General features: G+C 42.7%; 1 protein-coding gene across 1 annotated transcript in view; it reads left to right on the plus strand.

The window, feature by feature from the left end:
• PTPN20 (protein tyrosine phosphatase non-receptor type 20) overlaps nucleotides 1-22,732 on the plus strand; it is a 69,843-nt gene that overhangs the window by 31,813 nt on the left and 15,298 nt on the right. The gene's annotated exons all lie outside the window — the stretch shown is intronic.

The raw sequence follows: 22,732 nt of genomic DNA on the forward strand, positions 1-22,732 counted from the left end.
AAAGGAGCATATACTGTACATTATAGGCTGAATTGAGTGCCTCCAAAATTTGTATGTTAAAGTCCTAACCCGCAGGACCTCAGAATGTGAGTGTACTTGGAGATAAGGCCTTTAAAGAGGTAATTAAGTTAAAATGAGGTTCTGGGATTTTGAAGCAAAGCCCTAACAATCTCTGTTTATAACTACTATATATATATGCAAATTGTCCCCTCGGGAGTTCAATTGGGAGACTGGAAGACTCACTATGACGTGCGCTGACCACTGGGCGGGGGGCGGGGGGAGGGCGTGGAACAAAGGAAGGCCCCGGCCAGCCGGCAGCCAGCAGCCAGGGAAGGGAGGCCCCAACTGGCAGCCAGAAGGCCCCAATCAGCCCTGATTGCAGGCCAGCAGCCAGGCCTGGGGACCCTACTCATACATGAATCTCATGATCTCATGCATGGGACCTCTAATACACACACACACACTATGTGTGTGTGTGTGTGTGTGTGTGTGTGTGTGTGTGTGTGTGTGTGTATACTAGAGGCCTGGCGCACTAAATTCGTGCATGGGTAGGGTCCCTAGGCCTAGCCAGCAATCAGGGCCAATCTGTGGGGTGACCGGCAGGGAAATCGGGGGGGCCCCACTGGCATCTGCCTTGGCCTACCTGGCACCATCTGCTCACCAGCCCTGCGCCCCCACCACTGCTGGTCGCCTCCCTCTGAGGGGCAACCAGCAGGGTTATCAGGGGACCCCCGCTGGCACCCACCTTGGTTGGCCTGGGGCCTGTGGGCTGGGGGCAGCTCCTGCATTGAGCATCTGCCCCCTGGTGGTCAGCATGTGTCATAGGAACCAGTCATTCTGCTGTTTGGTCGATTTGCATATTAGGCTTTTATTATATAGAACTAGAGGCCTGGTGCACAAAAATTTGTGCACTCGGGTGGGGGGGGGGGGGTCCCCCAGCCCGGCCTGTGCCCTCTCACAGTCTGGGACCCCTCGGGAGATAACGACCTGCTGGCTTAGGCCTGCTCCCGGGTGGCAGAGGGCAGGCCCAATCCCTAAGTGCAGCCCCTGGTCAGGCTCAGAGCAGGGCCGATTGGGGAGTTGGGGCGCCGCCCCGTCATGCACAGAGCAGGGCGGATTGGGAGGTTGCAATGCCACCCTCAGTCACGCTCAGGGTAGACTGATTGGGGGTTTGGGGCACCGCCCCCTGTCACACTCAAGGCAGGGTCAATGGGGAGGTTGCGGCACCACCCCCTGTCACGCACAGAGCAGGGCCGATCAGGGGGTTGGGGCGCTGCCCCCTGTCACTCACAGAGCAGGGCCCATCAGGGGGTTGAGGAGCTCCCCCCTGTCACTCACAGAGTAGGGCCGATAGGGGAGTTGGGGCACCGCCCCCTGTCACTCACAGAGCAGGGCCGATCAGGGGGTTGGGGCACTGCCCCCTGTCACTCACAGAGCAGGGCCGATCAGGGGGTTGGAGCGCTGCCCCCTGTCACTCACAGAGCAGGGCCGATAGGGGAGTTGGGGCACTGCCCCCTGTCACACACAGAGCAGGGCGGATAAGGGGGTTGGGGCGCTGCCCCCTGTCACACTCAGGGCAGGGCCAATGGGGAGGTTATGGCTCTACCCTGTCACACACAGAGCAGGGCCGATCAGGAGGTTGGTGTGCCGCACCCTGTCACACACACAGCCACAGGGCAATCGGGGGATTGGGGAGCTCCCCCCCTATCAGGCACAGAGCAGGCTGATCAGGGGGTTTGGGGGCTGCCCCCTGTCACGCTGCTCCCGGTGCCGGGAGGCATATTACCCTTTTACTATATAGAACAGAGGCCTGGTGCATGGGTGGGGGCTGGCTGGTTTGCCCTGAATGGTGTCCTGGATCAGGGTGGGGGTCCCCACTGGGGTGCCTGGCCAGTCTGGCTGAGGGGCTGAGGGCTGTTTTCCCGCTGGCAGTTGACTAAAAGCTCACAACCGCTCCTTGTTTTCTTTTCTTTTTTTTTTATTCTGGGCCAGCTTTAGCTCTGAGGCCTCGCTGCTGAAAACATGGATACAATGTTGCGGTCTGGGGCTGACTGACAGCCGGTTTTGTTTAGCTTCTTATTTGCAACATAGTAATAGTTGCTTAGAGTTGCAGTTGAGAGGCCGGGCAAGTGAGGCGGGGAACGTTGGAGTCTGCAGTTCCTGGAGGAAGCAAACCTCCCTGCTTGCTTCCAGCTGCCTGGCTGCCGGCCGCCATCTTGGCTGACAGTTAATTTGCATAAGGATACGCTGATTAGCCAATGGGAAGGGTAGCGGTTGTACGCCAATTACCATGTTTCTCTTTTATTAGTGTAGATATGTGTATATGTGTATATATCTTAATGTTGCCAGTATTACAGATGTCCCCCAGTTTTCCCACCTCCTTTGTCTCCCTCCACCAAGACCCTATCCCATTCCAGGCTTCCACTACACTATTGTCTGTGTACCTGAGTTCTTTAGTTAATTTCTTACTGTCTTCCCCCTCCCTCCCCTCTAAGATATGTTAGTCTGTTCTATGCTTCTATGCCTCTGGACCTGTTTTATTCATCAGTTTATTATATTCATTAGATTCTACATGTAAGTGAGATCATGTGATATTCGTCTTCTCTGACTGGCTTATTTCACTCAGCATAATACTCTCCAAGTCTCTCCATTCTATTTCAACAGGAACCCATACAGTGGGTTCTCTTTTCATTTTGATGCTGGTTTCCTTTGCTATACACAAGCTTTATAGTTTGATGTAGTCACACTTGTTTATTTCCCTCTTTGTTTTCTCTTGACCTAGAAGATGTATCAGTGAAAATTCTGCTACATGAGATGTCTGAGATTTTGCTGCCTATGTTTTCTTCTAGGATTTTTATGGTTTCCCAACTTACATTTAAGTATCTTACTTATTTTGGGTTTATTCTTGTGTATGGTGTAAGTTGGTGGTCTAGTTTCATTTTTTTGTCTGAACTTGTCCAGTTTTACCAACACCATTTATTGAAGAGACTGTCTTTTCTCTATTGTATGTTCTTACTTCCTTTGCCAAATATTAATTGAACGTAATGATGTGGTTTGATTTCTGGGGTCTCTATTCTGGTCCATTGATCTATATGCCTATTCTTGTGCCAATACTAGACTGTTTTGACTACAATTGCTTTGTAGTATAACTTGAGATCTCGTATTGTGATCCCTCCAACTTTGTTCTTTCTCAAGATTGCTGTGGCTATTTGGGTCTTTTTTAGTACCATATACATTTTTGGAATATTTTTCTAGATCTGTGAAATATGCCATTGGCATTTTAATAGGAATTGTGCTGAATTGATAGATTGCTTTGGGTATTAAGTACATTTTAATAATGTTCATTCTTCCAATCCATGAGCATGGTATATTCTTCCAATTGTTTATATCTTCCTCTATCTCTTTTTCAACGTTCTGTAGTTTTCTGAAGGTCTTTTATCACCTTGGTTAAGTTTATTCCACGGTATCTTATTTTTTTGTTGTTGCAATGGTAAATTTTTATTTAGTTAGTTTTTCTTTTTGAGATCTTATTTTTGGTGTATGGAAATGCCATCAATTTCTGGATGTTGATTTATATCCTGCTACTTTACCTAATTCATTTATTAATTCTAGTAGAATTTTGGTGGAGTCTAGGCTTTTCTATATACAATATCTTGTCATTTGTGAATAATTATAGTTTTATTTTCTCCTTTCCAATATTTTTTAATCTTTTTTTCTTGTCTGATAACTGTGGCTAGGACTTGCAGTATTATATTAAATAAGAGTAGTGAAAGTAGACATTCCTGTCTTGTTTCTGTTCTTAATGGAAACGCTTTTAGTTTTTACCCATTGAGTATGATGTTGGCTGTAGGTTCTTCATATATGGCCTATTTTATCTTAAGGTATGATCCATGTAGTCCCACTTTCCTGATATTATTTTTATCAACAAAAGATTTTGTCGAACGCTTTTTCTGTGTCTATTGATATGATCATGTGATTTTCGTCTTTCATTTTGTTTATTGGTTTGTGAATATTGTATCAGCCTTGCATACCTGGAATTAATCCCTCTTGGTCATGTTGTATGACATTTTTTAATATATTACTAGATCCAATTTGCTAATACTTTGTTCAGGATTTTAGCATCTATGTTCATAGGGATAGTTGCCTATAATTCTCTTTCTTTGTAATATCTGTATCTGGTTTAGGAATTAGGATAATGCTGGCCTTGTAAAATGAGCTTGGAAGAAGTCTTCCTTCCTCTTGAAATCTTTTGAATAGTTCGAGGACCATAGGCATTACTTTTTCTTTGAATATCTGGTAAAAGTGGCCTGTTAAGCCATCCATTCCAGTACTTTTGTTTGCTGGGAGATTTTTGATTGCTGCTTCAGTTTCGTTAGTTGTTATCTGCCTATTCAAGTTTTCTGATTCTTCCTGATTAAGTTTTGGAAGATTATATTTTTCTAGGAATTTGTCCAGGTCCAGTTTGTTGGCATATAGTTGTTCATAGTATTTTCTTACAATCCTTTCTATTTAGGTTGTATCAGTTGTTATTTTGTTTCTGATTTTATTATTTATTTATTTGTTTGTTTATTTATTTATGAGTCGGGGTAAAGCTTCATCACTCTTGTCTATCTTTTCAAAGAACTACCTCTTGGTTTCATTGATCTTTTGTATTGTTTATTTAATCTCTATGGTTTTTATTTTTGGTCTGATCTTTATTATTTCCTTCCTTCTACTTACCCTGGGCTTTTCACATTATTCTCTTTCTGATTCTTTCCATAGTAGCATTAGATTTTTTGAGCTTTTCCTTGTTTTTTGAAGTAGGCTTGTAATGCTCCGAACTTCCCTCTCAGGACTGCTCTCACTGTGCCTCATAGATTTTGGATTGTTGTGTGTTCATTTTTATTCATTTTCAGGGAGTTTTTTATTTTTTCCTTAATCTCATTAGTAATCCATTCATTATTTAATAGCATGCTATTTAACTTCCATGTGTTTGAATGCTTTTGAGGTTTTTTATTGTAGTTGATTTCTAGTTTCATGCCACTGTAATCTGAGAAGATGCTTGATGGATTTCAGTCTTCTTTAATTTGTTAAGGGTTATTTTGTGTCCTAGCATATGATCTATCTTTGACAATGTTCCATGTGTATTTGAAAAGAACGCATATTTTGCTGCTTTTGGATGAAATGTCCTATAAATATCTACTGTTTTGATTACTGTAGCTTTGTAGTATAGTTATAAGTCAGGGACTGTGATACCTCAGGCTTTCTCCCCTCCCCCTCTTAGGATTGCTTTGGCTATTTGGGTTCCATGTAAATGTGAGGATTTTTTTTTAAATTTTATTTTCTTGTTTAAAGTATTACAAATAGTAGTACGTATGTCTCCTTTGTTTCCCCAATTGACCTTCCCCTGGCCTCCCCTACCCCCCGGCACATGCCCTTACCCCCCCCCCCCCCCCCGCCCAGTGTCTTGTGTCCATTGGTTATGCTTATATGCATGCATATAAGTCCTTTGATTAATCTCTTACCCCCCCCCCCCCACAACACTCCCCAGCCTTGACAATCTGTTTAATGCTTCTCTGCCTGGCTTATTTCACTTAGCATAATGCTCTCCAGTTCCATCCATGCTGGTGAAAATGGTAAGAATTCCTTCTTTTTTACAGCAGCATAGTATTCCATTGTGTAGATGTACTATAGTTTTCTAATCCACTCATCTGCTGATGGGCATTTAGGCTGTTTCCAAATCTTAGCTATGGTGAATTGTGCCACTATGAACATATGGATGCATATATCCTTTCTGATTGGTGTTTCTGTTTTATTGTGATATATTCCTAGAAGTGGTATTACTGGGTCAAATGGCAGTTCCATTTTTAAATTTTTGAGGAAATGCCATACTGTTTTCCACAATGACTGCACCAGTCTGCATTCCCACCAGCAGTGAAGAAGGGTTCCTTTTTCTCCGCATCCTCTCCAGCACTTGTCATTTGTTGATTTGTTGATGATAGCCATACTGACAGGTGTGAGGTGGTACCTCATTGTTGTTTTGATTTGCATCTCTGGGATGATTAGTGACTTTGAGCATGTTTTCACGTGTCTCTTGGCCTTCTGAATGTCCTTTTTTCAAAAAGTTTCTATTTAGGTCCTTTGTCCATTTTTTGATTAGTTTGTTTACCTTCCTTTTGTTAAGTTGTATGGGTTCCCTATAAATGTTGGAGATTAAACCTTTATCAGAGATAACATTGGCAAATGCAGTGGGTTTTCTTGTTGTTTTGTTGATGGTTTCTTTTGCTGTGCAGAAACTTTTTATTTTGATGTAGTATTATTTGTTTATTTTCTCCTTAGTCTCTCTTGCCCTAGGATCTGTGTCTGTAAAGATATTGCTATGACCTATGTCTGCAATTTTGCTGCCTATGGAGTCTTGTAGGGTTTTTATGGTTTCCCGTCTTACATTCAAGTCCTTTAGCCATTTTGAGTTTGTTTTGGTGTATGGTGTAAGTTGGTGGTCTAGTTTCATTTTTTTTTTTTTGCATGTATCTGACCAAATTTCCCAGCTCCATTTATTAAAGAGGCTGTTTTGACTCCATTGTATGCTCTTGCCTCCTTTGTCAAATATTAATTGAGTATAATGGCTTCGGTCAATTTCTGGATCCTCTATTCTGTTCCATAGGTCTATATGTTTGTTCTTGTGCCAGTACCAGGCAGTTTTGAGAACCGTGGCTTGGTAATATAGTTTGATGTCTGGTATTGTGATCCCTCCAACTTTGTTCTTTCTCAGGACAGCTGTGGCTATTCGGGGTCTTTTTTTTTTTATTCCAGATAAATTTTTGGAGAGTTTGTTCTAGATATTTGAAATATGCCATTGGTATTTTAATGGGGATTGCATTGAATCTGTAGATTGCTTTGGGTAGTATGGACATTTTAATGATGTTTATTCTACCAATCCATGAACATGGGATGTTCTTCCATTTGTTTATGTCTTCCTCTATCTCTTTTTTCAATGTCCTGTAGTTTTCCGAGTACAGGTCTTTTACGTCCTTGGTTAAGTTTATTCCTAGGTATCTTAGTTTTTTTGGTGCAATGGTAAATGGGATTGTTTTTTTCATTTCTCTTTCTGTGAGTTAATTATTGGTGTATAAAAAGGCCATAGATTTCTGGGCGTTAATTTTGTATCCTGCTACATTGCCAAATTCATTTACTAGGTCTGGGAGTTTTTTGATGGAGTCTTTGGGGATTTCTATGTATAGTATCATGTCATCTGCAAATAAGGATAGTTTTACTTCTTCTTTTCCAATTTGGATGCCTTTTATTTCTTCTTTTTTGTCTGATCGCTATGGCTAGTACTTCTAGTACTATGTCAAATAGGAGTGGTGAAGTGGGTATCCTTGTCTTGTTCCTGTTCTTAGGGGAAATGATTTTAGTTTTTGCCCATTGAGTATGATGTTGGCTATAGGTTTGTCATATAGGGCTTTTATTATGTTGAGGTATGATTCCTCTATTCCCACTTTGCTAGGAGTTTTTATCAAGAAAGGTTGTTGAATTTTTGTCAAATGCTTTTTCTGCATCAATTGATATGATTATGTGATTTTTGCCTCTCAGTTTGTTTATGTGATGTACAACATTTATTGATTTGCCATTATTGTACCATCCTTGCATTCCTGGAATAAATCCGACTTGGTCATGGTATATGATCTTTCTAATGTATTGCTGAATCCAATTTGCTAGAATTTTATTGAGGATTTTAGCATCTATGTTCATCAAGGATATTGGCCTGTAGTTCTCTTTTTTTGTGGTGTCTTTATCTGGTTTTGGAATTAGGGTATTGATGGCTTTATAGAAAGAGCTTGGAAGTGTGCCTTTCTCCTGAATTTTTTGGAATAGTCTGAGTAGGATAGTTTTTAGTTCTTCTTTGCATGCTTGGTAGAACTCCCCTGTAAAGCCTCCGGACCAGGGCTTTTATTTGCTGGAAGATTTTTGATCTCTGTTTCAATTTCTTCGGTAGTTATCAGCCTATTCAGGTTTTTTGATTCTTCTTAGTTGAGTTTTGGGAGCTTGTATTTTTCTAAGAATATGTCCATTTCGTCTAGGTTGTCCTTTTTTGTTGGAATAGAGTTGTTCATAGTATTTTTTCATAATTGTTTGTATTTCTTTGGGATCGGTTGTTATTTCACCTCTTTCATTTCTGATTTTATTTATTTGGGTACTCTCTCTTTGCTTCTTGGTGAGCCTGGCTAGAGGTTCATCAATCTTGTTTATCCTTTCAAAGAACCAACTCTTGGTTTTGTTGATCTTTTGTATTCATTTTTTGGTCTCTGTTTCATTTATCTCTGCTCTGACCTTTATTATTTCCTTCCTTCTGCTTACGCTGGGCTTTTCTTGTTGCTCTCTTTCTAACTCTTAGAGTTGTAGGGTTAGATAATTTATTACCATTCTTTCTTGTTTTTTGAGGTAGGCCTGTAGAGCTATGAACTTCCCTCTCAAGACTTCTTTTACTGTGTCCCATAGATTTTGGACTGTTGTGTTTTCATTGTCGTTTGTTGCCATGATGCTTTTTATTGCTTCTTTGATCTCTATGGTAACCCAGTCATTGTTTAATAGCATGCTATTTAGCCTCCAGGTGTTTGATTTTTTTTATTGTAGTTGATTTCTTTTTTTATGCCATTGTGATCTGAGAAGATGCTTGATATGATTTCTATCTTCTTGAATTTGAAGAGACTTTGCCTGTGACCCAATATATGGTCTATCTTTGAAAATGACCAATGTGCACTTGAGAAGAATGTATATTCTATGGCTTTGGGGTGAAATGTTCTGAAGATGTCAATTAATTCCATCTGATCTAGTGAGTCATTTAGGATTGATGTTTCTTTGCTGAGTTTTTGTTTAGAGGATTTGTCCAATGGTGATAGTGGGGTATTAAAGTCCTTTACTATGACTGTATTGCTGTCAATCTCTCCCTTGATATCCTCCAGAAGTTTTTTATGTATTTGGGTGCTCCTGTATTGGGTGCATATATGTTTACCAGAGTCATTTCTTCTTGTTGGATTGTTCTCTTTATTATTATGAAGTGGCCTTCCTTATCTCTTGTTATGTCTTTCACTTTGAGAACTAATTTGTCAGATATAAGTATTGCTACCCCAGCTTTCTTTTCATTTCTATTTGCTTGAAAAACCTTTTTCCATCCTTTCACCATCAGTGTGTGTGAGTCCTTTGGTCTGAGGTGGTTTTCCTGTAGACAGCAGATATGTGGGTCATGTTTTCTTATCCACTCAGCTACCCTATATATATTTTTTATTTATTTATTTTTTAAAATATATTTTATTGATTTTTTACAGAGAGGAAGGGAGAGAGATAGAGAGTTAGAAACATCGATGAGAGAGACATCGATCAGCTGCCTCCTGCACATCTCCTACTGGGGATGTGCCCGCAACCCAGGTACATGCCCTTGACCGGAATTGAACCTGGGACCTTTCAGTCCACAGGCCGACGCTCTATCCACTGAGCCAAACTGGTTTCGGCTACCCTATATCTTTTGATTGGGGCATTTAATCTACTTACAGTTAAAGTTATTATTGATATTACTTTTTTGTCGCCATTTTTATTCTTTATGCCTGTGTTCCTTCTCCGCTTCCTATTTCTTCTTTTTACAGCAGACCCTTTAGCATTTCTTGCATTGCTGGTTTGGTGGTATTGAACTCCCGTAGTCCTTTCTTGTCTGTGAAGCTCCTGATTTCACCCTCAATTTTGATTGGTAGCCTTGCTGGGTACAGTATTCTTGGATTCAAACCCTTCCTTTGCATGACTTTGTATATTACATTCCATTCCCTTCTGGCCTGAAGTGTTTCTGTTGAGAAATCAGTTGCTAGTGTGATGGGGGATCCTTTGTAGGTAACTTTCTGTCTCTCTCTGGCTGGTTTTAAGATTCTTACTTTGTCATTGGTGTTTGCCAGTTTAATTATAATGTGCCTTGGCATTGGTCTTTTGGGGTTCATTTTGTTTGGGACTCTGTGAGCTTCTTGGTTTTGTGTGAGTTTTTTCTTCCCTATATCAGGGAAGTTTTCTGTCATTATTTCTTCAAACAGGTTTTCTATTCCTTGCTCAGTTTCCTCTTCTTCAGGCACCCCTGTTATGCAGATGTTGTTTCATTTTATGTTGTCCCAAAGTTCCCTTAGGCTCTCCTCCTGTTTTTTAAGTTTTTTTTCTAGATGCTGCTCTGCCTGGGTATTTTTTCCTACCTTACCTTCTAGCTCACTGATGTGGTCCTCTGCTTCTTCTAATCTACTGTTGATGCTTTCTGTTGAGTTCCTTATAGCAGCAATGTCATTTTTCATTTCTTCTTGGTTCTTCCTCATTTCCTCTTGGTTTTTACACATATTGTTGAATTTGTCTTCTATTCTTTTCAGTGACCTTATGACCATTTCTCTGAATTCTTTCTCTGACATAGTGCTTGCCTCCATTTCATTTACTGACTTTTCTGGTGATGCCTTCTTTTCTTTCATATGTGGGCTATTTCTTTGTCTCTCTGTGATCTCTCTTCTCTGGGTGTCTGGTTTTGTAGTTCTCTCTCTCCTGCATTGATTTAAAGGCACAAAATACAACACAACAAGGCACAATGCACAAGGCACTGAACACAAATGTCTTCATGATACTAATAACCCCCAATAGCGATGACCACCAGAGAAAAGAGAATTAGGGGATAAGAAAAAAAATGGAGTGCAAAAATGATATTGGGCATGGATGGAACTGGAGAGCATTATGCTAAGTGAAACAAGCCAGTCAATGAAGGAAAAATACCACATGATCTCACTCATTCATGGATAATAAAGACCATTACAAACTTTTGAACAATAATAGATACAGAGGCAGAGCTGCCTCAAACTGATTGTCAAACTGCAGTGGGAAGGCCAGGGAGGGTTGGGGGGGAGGAGGGAGGGGATTAAGAGATCAACCGAAGGACTTGTATGCATCCATATAACCATAACTAATGGACATAAGACACTGGGGGGTAAGGGAGGGCAGGGGTTTGTCAAGGGCGGGGGGGAAAAAAGGACACTTATGTAATACCCTTTGTAATACTTTTAGCGAAAAAAAAAATAATTTACTCTTGAGGTCAGAATCATTATCTACCCTGTTCTCTGCTTTGTCTCCAGCTCCTAGAAAAATGCAAGGGCTATAATCCTGTCAAATCTTATGGATAAGTATTTTGTGAATGAATAAATAAAAGAATTTTGGGGTCAAGTAAAATATTCAAAAAAAAATGATATTGGGAAAAGAAAAAATAGTAAGAGAGAAAATAAAGAGAGTAAAAAAGAAGGAAGGAAAACTACATATATGGGGAGAATACTCCTATAGTACAAGCACTAATCCCCAAAAATGCAAAGAACAAACACCCAGAGTTGAATGAAAACTACAAACAACTAATACCAAGTGAGGAGAGGAAAAACAGCAGCAAAAAATAAACAGAAACAAAATCAACAAAAGAAGAGAAAAAGTCTCATCAAGAAGCACAAAAGAGAACCAATCTAATCAACAATCAAGTAAACAACAATAGGACAGAGAGAAAGCAAGCAAAACAAAACAAAATAAAACACAGAAACCTATAACAAAAACAAAACAAAACAATAACACAATAACAACAGAAAAAACAAAAAAGGGAAGAGAGAAAAAAGAAAAAAAAAGATTGTGAAGAAAAAGAAGAGAGAGGTGTGTATGGACTTAGTGAAGGGGATCAGAAATTAGATATATAAGTAGGATGATTTAACAGTGGGTAAAAAGAAAGAATTGGTAAAATATAAAGCAGGAATAGGGTAAGAGAAACTGAACAAGAAAATGGGAAAAGTGAGGAAGAGAGTGTTGGCATAAAGGTAAAGTTGAGATAGAGTAAAATGATACTAAAGGAAAAATGAAAATAGAATGTAGAACACTATTTCCAAATTAAAGAGAATATAAAATGATACTTTTTTTTAAAAAAAAGGTAAAATAGTGATAGTAATAATACTGATTAAAAATATAATAATTAAAAAGGTAAAATCAAGTGAGGAAAAAAAATAGTTTCTTAAGTAAAAGATGAAAAAATAAAAATGAGTAGTAGTGAAAGTCATTCACTTCCTTTACTGTACTGTTTGTCATGCCTGTTTCCTGTAAGTAGTCAGGACAGTATTGAAGTTCCCTGTGTTCCACTGCTCCTCTGTATTGTAAGCCACAGTCCTGATTTTCAAGCAGGCCGTATTTCTGTTTCTTAGATTCCTTTATTTGTGTTTACACAAGGGTCAATTTGTGATTCAACCCCTGGGTGGCAGTGTTTCTGGATTGACCTCTGTGGCTATAAGTCCTCTCTAGCCAGTATTTAGCTTTTGTTTTCCCTGTTGCACTTAATACTGGTTTGGGAGAATGGATTGCCCCAGAGCTGGTTCTCTGATAATTACTCCCCACTCCGATCCCCAGGTTCCACAGAAACAACTTTCTCCTGCAGTCTCTGAGAGTGTCCCCAATTGGGTGATCCTATGTCTGGGCTTAGTAATCAACAGCAAGAATTTAAAGAGAAAAAAAGAACCAGAGTAAGTGCAGGAACTCATGACTTTTACCCTCTGGGACTGTGCACTTTTTTCCCCTGGCACTAAGCAGCCGGGTTACTGGTAAAATTTCAGGGTGCTTTTTTGTACCCAGTCCCGCTATGGGTTGATTTTTAGAGTTCCCTTGTGCCAGCAGCCCTGCGGATTCCCTTCCACATTTGTGGATCACGCTAGCCCCAACGGCGGCGGGTTTTTGTGGGGCACAGACTTCCCTGAACCTCTAGATCCAGTTCGCGCATTTCTCTCTCCTGTCTGGATCGCCGACCTCACCTTTTCCTATGTGAAATCTGACCTTTCTGAGAAGGTGGAGAGCTCCTCCAAGTCCGCATCTGTGCTACTAGGTGATCCGGTGTTCCTGGGTTCGCAGCTGTTCCCTGGGTGTTTTTGTAGATTCCCAGGATGTATAGGTTTTCGATAATAGCCACGCTCCCCTTTAAGATGGTGCAGTCTCCACGGCAGAGCTGGTCGCTCCTGGGGAGATTTCAGCAACAGTGGAGGCTGCCGGGTCAGGGGAACTCCAACAGTTCCTTGGAGTATAGCTGTCCCTTACCCACAAATATACACTCTCCGTATGTCCACACGCTCTCCTTTTGTTCTCTCCCCCACGCTATCTTGCAGTCTGCCTTCCGAACGGCAGCCATCTTCCAAAAAAAAAAAAATCTAATCTAAATGTGAGGATTTTTTTGTTTTATTTTTGTGGAAAATGCCATTTCGGATTTGGATGGAGATTGCATTAAATCTGTATGTTATTTTAGGTAATATGGCCATTTAAAAATGTTAATTCTTTTAATTCATGAATGTGGACTATCTTTTCAATTTTGTGTCTTCCTCAATTTTCCCCCACAATGTCTTGTAGCTTTCAGTGTACCAGTTTTTTGCTTCCTTTTTAAAGTGTAATCCTAGGTATTTTATTCTTTTTGTTGCAATTGTAACTGGGATTGTTTTCCCATTAGTTGCTCTTTCTGATATTTTGTTGTTAGTATATAGGAATGTAATGGATTTTGTAATATTAACTTTGTATCCTGCAACTTTACTATATTTTTTATTGTTTCTAATATTTTGGAGGAGTCTTTAAGGTTTTCTATATAGAGAATCATGCCATCTGCAAAGAGTGACAGTTTTAGTCATTCATTCCCAATTTGGCTGTCTTTTATTTTTTTATTTTATTTTTTGCCTGGTTGTTATGGCCAGGACTTACAGAACTATGTTGAATAACACTGGTGAGAGTAGACACCCTTGTCTTGTTCCTGATCATAGTGAAAAAGCTTTCAGTTTTTCATCATTTAGCTGAGGGGTTGTCTTAATGGCCTTTTTTATGTTGAAGTAGTTCCCTTCTATACTCATTTTATTGAGTGTTTTAATTATAAATGGATGTTGTATCTTGCCAAATGCTTTTTCTGCACCTATTGATATTATCCTATCATTTTTACCCATTATGTTGTTAATGTGGTGTACCACAATGATTAATTTTTGGATATTGAGCCATCCTTGCATCCTGGAATGAAGCCCATTTGATCGTGATGTATGATCCTTTAATGTATTATTGTACTTAGTTTGCAACTATATGTTTAGGATTTTCATATCTATGTTGATCAGATATGTTGGCCTTTAATTTTCTTTTTGTTGTAGTCCTTGCCTGGTTTGGTATCAGGGTAATGTTGGCCTTATAAAATGAGTTAGGAATTGTTCCCGCCTCTTCAATTTTTTAGAAGAGTTTGAGAAGGATAGGTATTAAATTTTCTGTGAATATTTGGTATGATTTACCAGTGAAGCCATCTGGCCTTGGACTTTTATTTTAGGGGAGGTTTATTTTTTTTAATTTCTTTATTGATTAAGGTATTACATATGTGTCCTTATCCCCCCATTACCCCCTCAACCCCCTCTCCCCCACTCATGCCCTCATCCCCCTGTTGTCTGTGTCCATTGGTTAGGCTTATACGCATGCATACAAGTCCTTTGGTTGATCTCTCCCCCTTACCCCCACCCTCCCCTACCTTCCCTCTGAAGTTTCACAGTCTGATCGATGCTTCTCTGTCTCTGGATCAGTTTATGTTGTTCATTATATTCCATAAATGAGTGAGATCCTGTGATATTTATCTTTCTCTGACTGGCTTATTTCACTTAGCATAATTTATTATTGCTTCAATGTAGGTTTTCAATTCTTTATGGTTCAGTTTAGGAAGCTTATATATATATATATTTTTTTCTAAATATTTTATTGATTTTTTACAGAGAGGAAGGGAGAGGGATAGAGAGTCAGAAACACCGATGAGAGAGAAACATCGATCAGCTGCCTCCTGCACACTCCCTAATGGGGATGTGCCCGCAACCAAGGTACATGCCCTTGACTGGAATCGAACCTGGGACCCTTCAGTCTGCAGGCCGACGCTCTATCCACTGAGCCAAAGCGGTCAGGGCGGAAGCTTATATATTTACTAGAGGCCCAGTGCACAAAAATTTGTGCACTTGGGAGGGGTGTCCCTCAGCCCGGCCTGTGTCCTCTCGCAGTGTGGGACACCTCGGAGGATGTTCACCTGCTGGCTTAGTCTTGCTCCCAGGGGGATCGGGCCTAAGCTGGCAGTCAGACATCCCTCTGGCAGCCCGGGAGCCCTTGGGGGATGTCCACTTCCCAGCGGGAAACAGGCCTAAGCTGCAGTCGGACATCCTTAGTGCTGCTGAGCAGGCGGGAGAGGCTCCCGCCACCACCGCTATGCTGGCAGCTGTCAGCCTGGCTTGTGGCTGAGCAGAGCTCCCCCTGTGGGAGCACACTGACCACCAGAGGACAGCTCCTGCATTGAGCATCTGCCCCCTGGTGGTCAGTGTGTGTAATAGTGACCAGTCATTCCCAGTGGTTCTGCTGTTAGGGTCAATTTGCATATTACCCTTTTATTATATAGGATAAGAATTTGTCCATTTCTATGAAGTTATCAAATTTGGTGGTATATAGACTTTCATAGTATTCTTATATAAATCTTTGTATTTCTGTAGTGTCAATGATAATATTTTCCCTTTTATTTATGATTTTATTTACTTGAGTCTTCTTTTTTCCTCCTCATAAGTCTAGCCAGAGGTTTGTCAATTTTGTTAATCTTTTCAAAGAATCAGCTCTGTTTTATTATTTTTTTCATTGTGTTTTTGTTTTCTATTTCATTTATTTCCGCTCTAATTTATGTTACTTTTTCCTTCTACTGATTTTGTGCTTTGTTTTTCTCTTGCTCTTTAAAGTGTAATGTTAGATTATTTATTTGAGATTTTTCTTGTTCTTGAGTTAGGCCTGTAATATTATAAACTTCTCTCTTAGTACTGTTTTGCTGCATCCCCAAAATTTTTGTATGTATTATTTTCATTTTCATTTATTTCTATGTATCTTTTGATCTCTTATTTTATCTTTGATCTGATAGTTTTTCAGTAACATGCTGTTTAATTTCCACAAATTTGTAGTTTTTCCACCTTCTCCCCCCATCCCCACCTTTCTTCTTATAGTTAATTTCCAGTTTCATACCATTGTGGTGAGAAAATATGTTTGGTGTGATTTCAGTCTTTTAAAATTTTTTGAGGTCAGTTTTGTGCCTCAACATATGCTCTATCCTTGAGATGGTTTTGTATGCACTTGAGAAGAATGTACATTCTGTCATGTGTGGATGCAAAGTTCTAATAATATTGATTATATTCACACTAGTAGCCCGGTGCACGAAATTTGTGCACATTAAAAGGGAATTAATTGCCCTAACTGGTTTGGTGCAGTGGATAGAGCATCGGCCTGCAGACTCAAGGGTCCCAGGTTCAATTCCGGTCAAGGGCATATACCTTGGTTGTGGGCACATTCCCAGTGGGGAGTGTGCAGGAGGCAGCTGATGGATGTTGCTCTCTCATCGATGTTTCTAACTCTCTATCCCTCTCCCTTCCTCTCTGTAAAAAATCAACAAAATATATTTTTTTAAAAAGGAAATTAATTAGCAGAGATATTTTAATATTGCTATTTGCCCTTTCTCTATAATAGAAGTGTGAGAGATGAAAGGAAATTAGTCAAATGTATATGAAAATCATATATAAATTTATTAATAAATAAACAGTAACAAAAGGATATAACAACAGAGGCATGATATTTAATGACAGAAACATGATATGAAAACAACAAAAACATGATATAAAAACAAGTGATGCAAACAATGACTGATAAAGTGATTAAACTTATTCTATCTCCCTGTATACCACATTAAGAGTGAAAACACTTTCAGAGTGCTTGACTAATTTCCCTTGTGATGAAGTACTTAGAACTTTAACTGTAACATCACATGGTCTTCAAACTCGAGAGAAAGCATCATATAACTGACCATGTGCAAAAATGGGTTCAGGTAGGAACATGCTACTCTGGCTAGAGTTTGTCCTTGTGATTTATTAATAGTCATCACAAATGCTGGCATCACGGGAAACCGTCGTTGAATCAATTAATTTTTTAAAAAATATATTTTATTGGTTTTTTACAGAGAGAAAGGGAGAGGGACAGAGAGCCAGAAACATCAATGAGAGAGAAACATCGACCAGGTGCCTCCTGCACACCCCTACTGGGGATGTGCCCACAACCAAGGTACATGCCCTTGACCAGTATCAAACCTGGGACCTTTCAGTCCGCAGGCCGACGCTCTATCCACTGAGCCAAACCAGTTAAGGCCGTCGAATCAATTTAAATGGGAGGCCAGTGTCAGATGGGGACAAATTAATTCTTGGAATCAGAACAGCCTCTCCCTCTGCAGATCCTGTTAATACTTCAGCTTTGATAATGTTAGGTTGTAATCTTTTGATAATAAATCTGGTACCATTACAAAGACCCCATTTACTATTGAGATTTCTCAATAGCATGATGATTGCACCCACTTTCAATTTTAATTTATGACATGGCATTCCCGAAGGAGTAATACTATTCAGAAATTCGATGGGGAAATTTTCCTTTGTTTCTTTGTTATGGGGTGGGGCCACAACATTGGTAACAAAGAAACAGAATTAAAACTTTATTGTGGGGAGCCACTAGTGTTTGGACAGGTTCAAGCCTTGGACTGATGAGAGGGCACAGTCCTCTCATTGCCACGTGCAAGTCCCAGCTTGCAGGGCAGGGCCCTCCCAGCACAATTATAGCCAACAGCTGTAGTTGTAAGCTTGAATCTATGGTCGGAACATGTGGCCCCATGTGCCTGAGTGATGTGGGCTTGATAGAGTTCAGGTGCATATACTTGAGTAGGATTGAAACCCAGGAGAATGTTTGTAAACATCTTGGTCATGCCCTTACTTTGCCTGGTAGCATAAACTAAAGGCATGGCTGTGGGCGTGGTCGCTGTCTCTCAGAGAAGCAGCATCCCACTGAGACCCGGCTTTCATTCTCTTGTCTGTCTTTTCTAAGCCTTTCAGCTGCCCCACTCAGGTTCACTTCGTGCTGGTGAGGCACACTTTAGAAAGATCTGCCTCCATGCTCCCAGGGCGGGTTCCTGCCTCAAACTCCACCCTTACAGGAAATAGCTCAAGGAAACAGCTTGGGGGAGGGTGCAGCTGTTGCCAAGACAATCCCTGTAGGACTGACTTCCTTCTGCTCGGTTGCTGTTTGTCTGTATGTGGTGAACACCACCCATGGTTTTTATATAAGTAAATGGTCCAATGTGTCATCATACACACACACACACACACACACACACACACACACACTAGAGGCCCAGTGCACGAAATTTGTCCATGGGAGGGGGGTCCCTCAGCCTCACCTGCACCCTCTCCAATCTGGGACCCCCTCAGGGGATCCCCAGAAGTCAGACATCCCTCTTTCAATCCAGGACTGCTGGCTCCTAACCGCTCACCTGCCTGCCTGATCACCCCTAACTGCCTCTGCTTGCAGGCCTGATTTCCCCCTAACTGGTCCCCTGCTGACCTGGTCGCCCCTAACTGCCCCCCTGCCAGCCTGGTCACCCCCTAACTGTCCGGAAGGAAGTCAGATGTCCAGAAGATGTCTGGTCAACCTGGTCTGGTCTAATTAGCATATTACCCATTTATTTCAGAGAGGAAGGGAGAGGGAGAGAGAGAAACATCAATGATGAGAGAGAATCATCGATAGACTGCCTCCTGAACACCGCCCCCCACCCCCACTGGGGATCAAGACCACAACCTGGGCATGTGCCCTGACCAGGAATCAAACTGTGACCTTCTGGTTCATAGGTCAAAGCTCAACCACTGAGCCATGCAGGCCAGGCTCTAATGTGTCATTTAAAGTTGATATTTCCTTATTAATTTTCTGCTTGGATGGTTGATTCATTGTTGTAAATGAGTCATTTAGGTTCCCTACTATGATTTTTGTCAATTTCTCCATTTAGGTCTGATAGTAATTGTTTTATATATTTTGGTGCTCCCAGGTTTTGTGTGTGTGTGTGTGTGTGTGTGTGTATTCTATATAATAAAGTGTAATATGTAAATTAACCCTAACAGCAGTATGACTGGGAATGACTGGTCACTATGACACACTGACCACCAGGGGGCAGATGCTGAATGCAGAAGCTTCCCCCTGGTGGTCAGTGCGCTCCCACAGGGGGACCTCTGCTCAGCCAAAAGCCAGGCTGATGGCTGCCAGCACAGCGGTAGTGGTGGGAGCCTCTCCCGCCTCTTCAGCAGTGCTAAGGCTGTCCGACTGCAGCTGAGGCCTGCTCCCTACTGGCAAGTGGACATCCCCCGAGGGCTGCCAGACTGCGAGAGGGCACAGGCTGGGCTGAGGGACCACCCCAAGTGCACAAATTTTTGTGCACCGGGCCTCTAGTGTGTGTGTGTGTGTGTGTGTGTGTGTGTATCCTATCTAATAAAAGAGAAACATGGTAATTAGCTGTAACTTCGCTACCCTTCCCATTGGCTAATCAGGGCAATATACAAATTAACTGCCAGCGAAGATGGCGGCCGGCAGCCAGGCACTGACGCAAACAGGGAGGCTTGCTTGCTCCAGTGACAGAGGAAGCCAACGTTCCCCGCCTGCCACTGCTGGGCTCTGAGCTGCTCTCTAAGAAACACTGTTACAAATATAGAAGCTAAAGAAAACCCCAGAAACCTGCTTTCAGTCAGCCGGGATCTCAGAGCTGGAGTCCCAACAACGTTTCAAATACAGAAGGTAAACAAAGCACAGAAACCTGCTTTCAGCAGCTGAGGTCTGAGCTAAAGCCGGCTATCAGCTCCAGTGACAGCCATAGAAGGTAGATAAATCCCAGAATTAAAAAAAAAAAAGAAAAAAAGGAGAGGTTGGGAGGAGCTTCAGTCACCCGCCAGCCTGAAAACGGCCCTCAGCCCCTCACCCAGACTGGCCAGGCACCCCAGTGGGGACCCCCACCTGTGCACCAGGCCTCTATCCTATATAGTAAAAGGGTAATATGCCTCCCAGCACCGGGATCAGCGGAGCAGCGAGGACTTCCGGACCAGGGATCAGCGGAGCCTCAAGGCCTCCCAGCACTGGAATCAGTGGAGCATCGAGGCCTCACTGACCCTGTGTCAAGCGAAGCCGCGAGGCCTCCCAGCACCAGGATCAGCGTAGCAGCCAGGCCTCACTGCCCCTGGGTCAAGTGGAGCCGTGAGGTCTCCCAGCACCGGGATCAGCAGAGCCTCGAGGCCTCCCGGCCTGGGATCAGCGGAGCCACAAGGCCTGCCGAATCCAGGATCAGTGGAGCCGCAAGGCTTCCCAGCACCGGGATCAGCAGAGCAGCGAGGCCTCCTAGCACTGGGATCAGCGGAGCCTCAAGGCCTCCTGGCCCCTGAAGCAGCATGACAGGGGGCAGCACCCAAACCCCCTGATCACCCTGCGGCTCTGTGTGTGACAGGGGGTGGAGGCACAACCTCCCTATCCACCGTGCTCTGTTCTTGAAAGGGGAAGGCACCCCAACCCCCTGATCGGCCCTGCTCTGTGCCTGATAGGGGGGAGCTTCCCAACCCCCTGATCGGCCCTGCTCTGTGCCTGATAGGGGGGAGCTTCCCAACCCCCTGATCGGCCCTGCTCTGTGTGTGACAGGGTGCGGCGCCCCAAGCCCCCAATGGGCCCTGCTCTGTGTGCGACGGGGTGGAGCCGCAACCTCCCCATCAGCCCTGCCCTGAGTGTGACAGGGGGGAGTGCCCCAAACCCCCAATCGGCCCTACCCTGAGTGTGACTGAGGGTGGCATCGCAACCTCCTGATCCGCCCTGCTCTGTGCATGACGGGGGAGCTCCCCAACCCCCTGATTGGCCCTGCTCTGTGCATGACAGGGTACGGAGCCCCAACCCCCCTGATGGGCCCTGCTCTATGTGTGACAGGGGGCAGCGCCACAACCCCCTGATCCGCCCTGCTCTGTGCGTGACAGGGGGTGGCGCCGCAACCTCCCCATTGACCCTGCCTTGAAAAGCCACGATTGATCTTTGAATTCACTAATTCTCTTTTCCACCTTGTTTGCTGTTTCAAATGTTCTTCAATATGTTCCTCATCTTATTTACTGAGTTTTCAGCTCCAGAATTTTTGTTTGGTTCCTTTTATACTTAACAATTTCTTTGGTAAAGTACTGCGTTTGTTCATTAGTTTTCTTCCTGAGTTCAATGAACTTTTCTCTAAGTTCTGTTTTTATCTCATTGAGCATCTTCATAACTGCAATCTTAAACTCTGTCATTTTAGTCACAGTTTTCTAGGAGTTTGAGTTTGGCTTCTGGAGACTTTTCTTTCTATGCTTCCGTGTTACCTTGCTTGTTCATGTTATTTGATGGATTGTTTATCTACGTGGACAATTGAGGTAGTGGCCCATTTTCTTCATTAGATATTCTTTTACTGTCAGCAATTCAGCAGGTTAATATATAAGGTACTTTGTTTTGTTTTCCAGTAGATAGGCTTAGCACATGTTTTGTTTTCTCTTACCTGCACTATTTGAGCCTCACTTTTAAGGTAAATGCTGTGTATCCAGTGGGAAAGTAGGTGTTCCTTGTGTCACCAGTTCACCTTAGTTATAGGGCACTGCCACCCTGATGGGAGTATGTGGTAGGTGGTGGAAAATGGTTTTATGAGCTCTCACTAATGGTCCTGGCCAGGCTGCCTCTATTGAGCTCTGCCAGGATGAGTAGGGTGGAGGTGGGGGTGGGGGGCACGGGGTGAGTTCATTATTTTACAGCCTCATTGAACTATTTAAGACATCTCAGTTTTCTCTATCTGGCTCTGCTAGGGTGGTAAGGTCGAACTCCTGCAGGTCCACCCTCCTGCCAGCAGTGGCCATGGGCACAATGCCCTGTCCAGGTCTTCTCAGCTTTCTTTACTGGGCTCTGTCAGGATGGGTGAGGCTATGGAAGCATGTGTGGCTCCACACCTCTTTCAGTAATGGCTATCATAGTTGCTCTTGTTTGAAGCTTCCCAGCCATCTCTGCAAGGGATCTGCTGTAACAGGGAGAGAGAAAAGGTGATGCCTTTTCTTGGGAGACCACTGCTTCTGTCCCTCTTACACTCCAGGCTCTAGTGTGAGTCCTGCATCCAGTCCTCCACTATTGCCCTCACTGGAGCCTCAGTGGGTGCTGGGCTGCATCTGCAGCAACCTCCCCTTCCTTCCCTGTCCACCCCTCCTGCTCATTCATATCTTCCCACCTTCAGATGTTCTGACAGGTGGCTATTTCAGGTCAGGTATCTTTGTGTGTTGAGCAGGGGGGTCCTTTGTTGAGTTATAATTGTCTAACTCGTAATTTTAAGAAGAGAATAAAGGAGTCTTCTCACTCCACCATGATGCTGAGTTATTGTGGTTTTTACCTAAAAGCAAGCTTTTATTATTCTTATCTCCCTTTTGAAAATTAAAAAATGCTTTTTTTTATCATAAAGTAGTACATATTTTCTATAAAAATCCTATATAATAAAAGGGTAATATGCAAAAAGACCGAATGGCAGAACCGAACAACCAATCAAAGTGTAATATGCTAATGATATGCTAAGGTGCTCAACTGCTTCTATGATGTGCACTGACCACCAGGGGGCAGTCAACTGGTTGACCAGTCGCTATGATGTGCACTGATCACCAGGAGGCAGATGCTCTGACAGGTAGGTTAGCTTGCTGCTGGGGTCCGGCCGATTGGGACTGAGCAAGATGGGCCGGATACGCCCCGGAGCCCTCCCGAGGCCCCTCCCCGGGCGATTGTGCACCGGTGGGGACCCTTAACCTGGCCTGCACCCTCTCGCAATCTGGGA

The sequence above is a fragment of the Myotis yumanensis genome, unplaced genomic scaffold (assembly GCF_028538775.1).
Source record: "Myotis yumanensis isolate MYYU_CA2020_CCGP unplaced genomic scaffold, mMyoYum1.0.hap1 SCAF_13, whole genome shotgun sequence".
In the NCBI taxonomy this organism is placed as follows: domain Eukaryota; kingdom Metazoa; phylum Chordata; class Mammalia; order Chiroptera; family Vespertilionidae; genus Myotis; species Myotis yumanensis.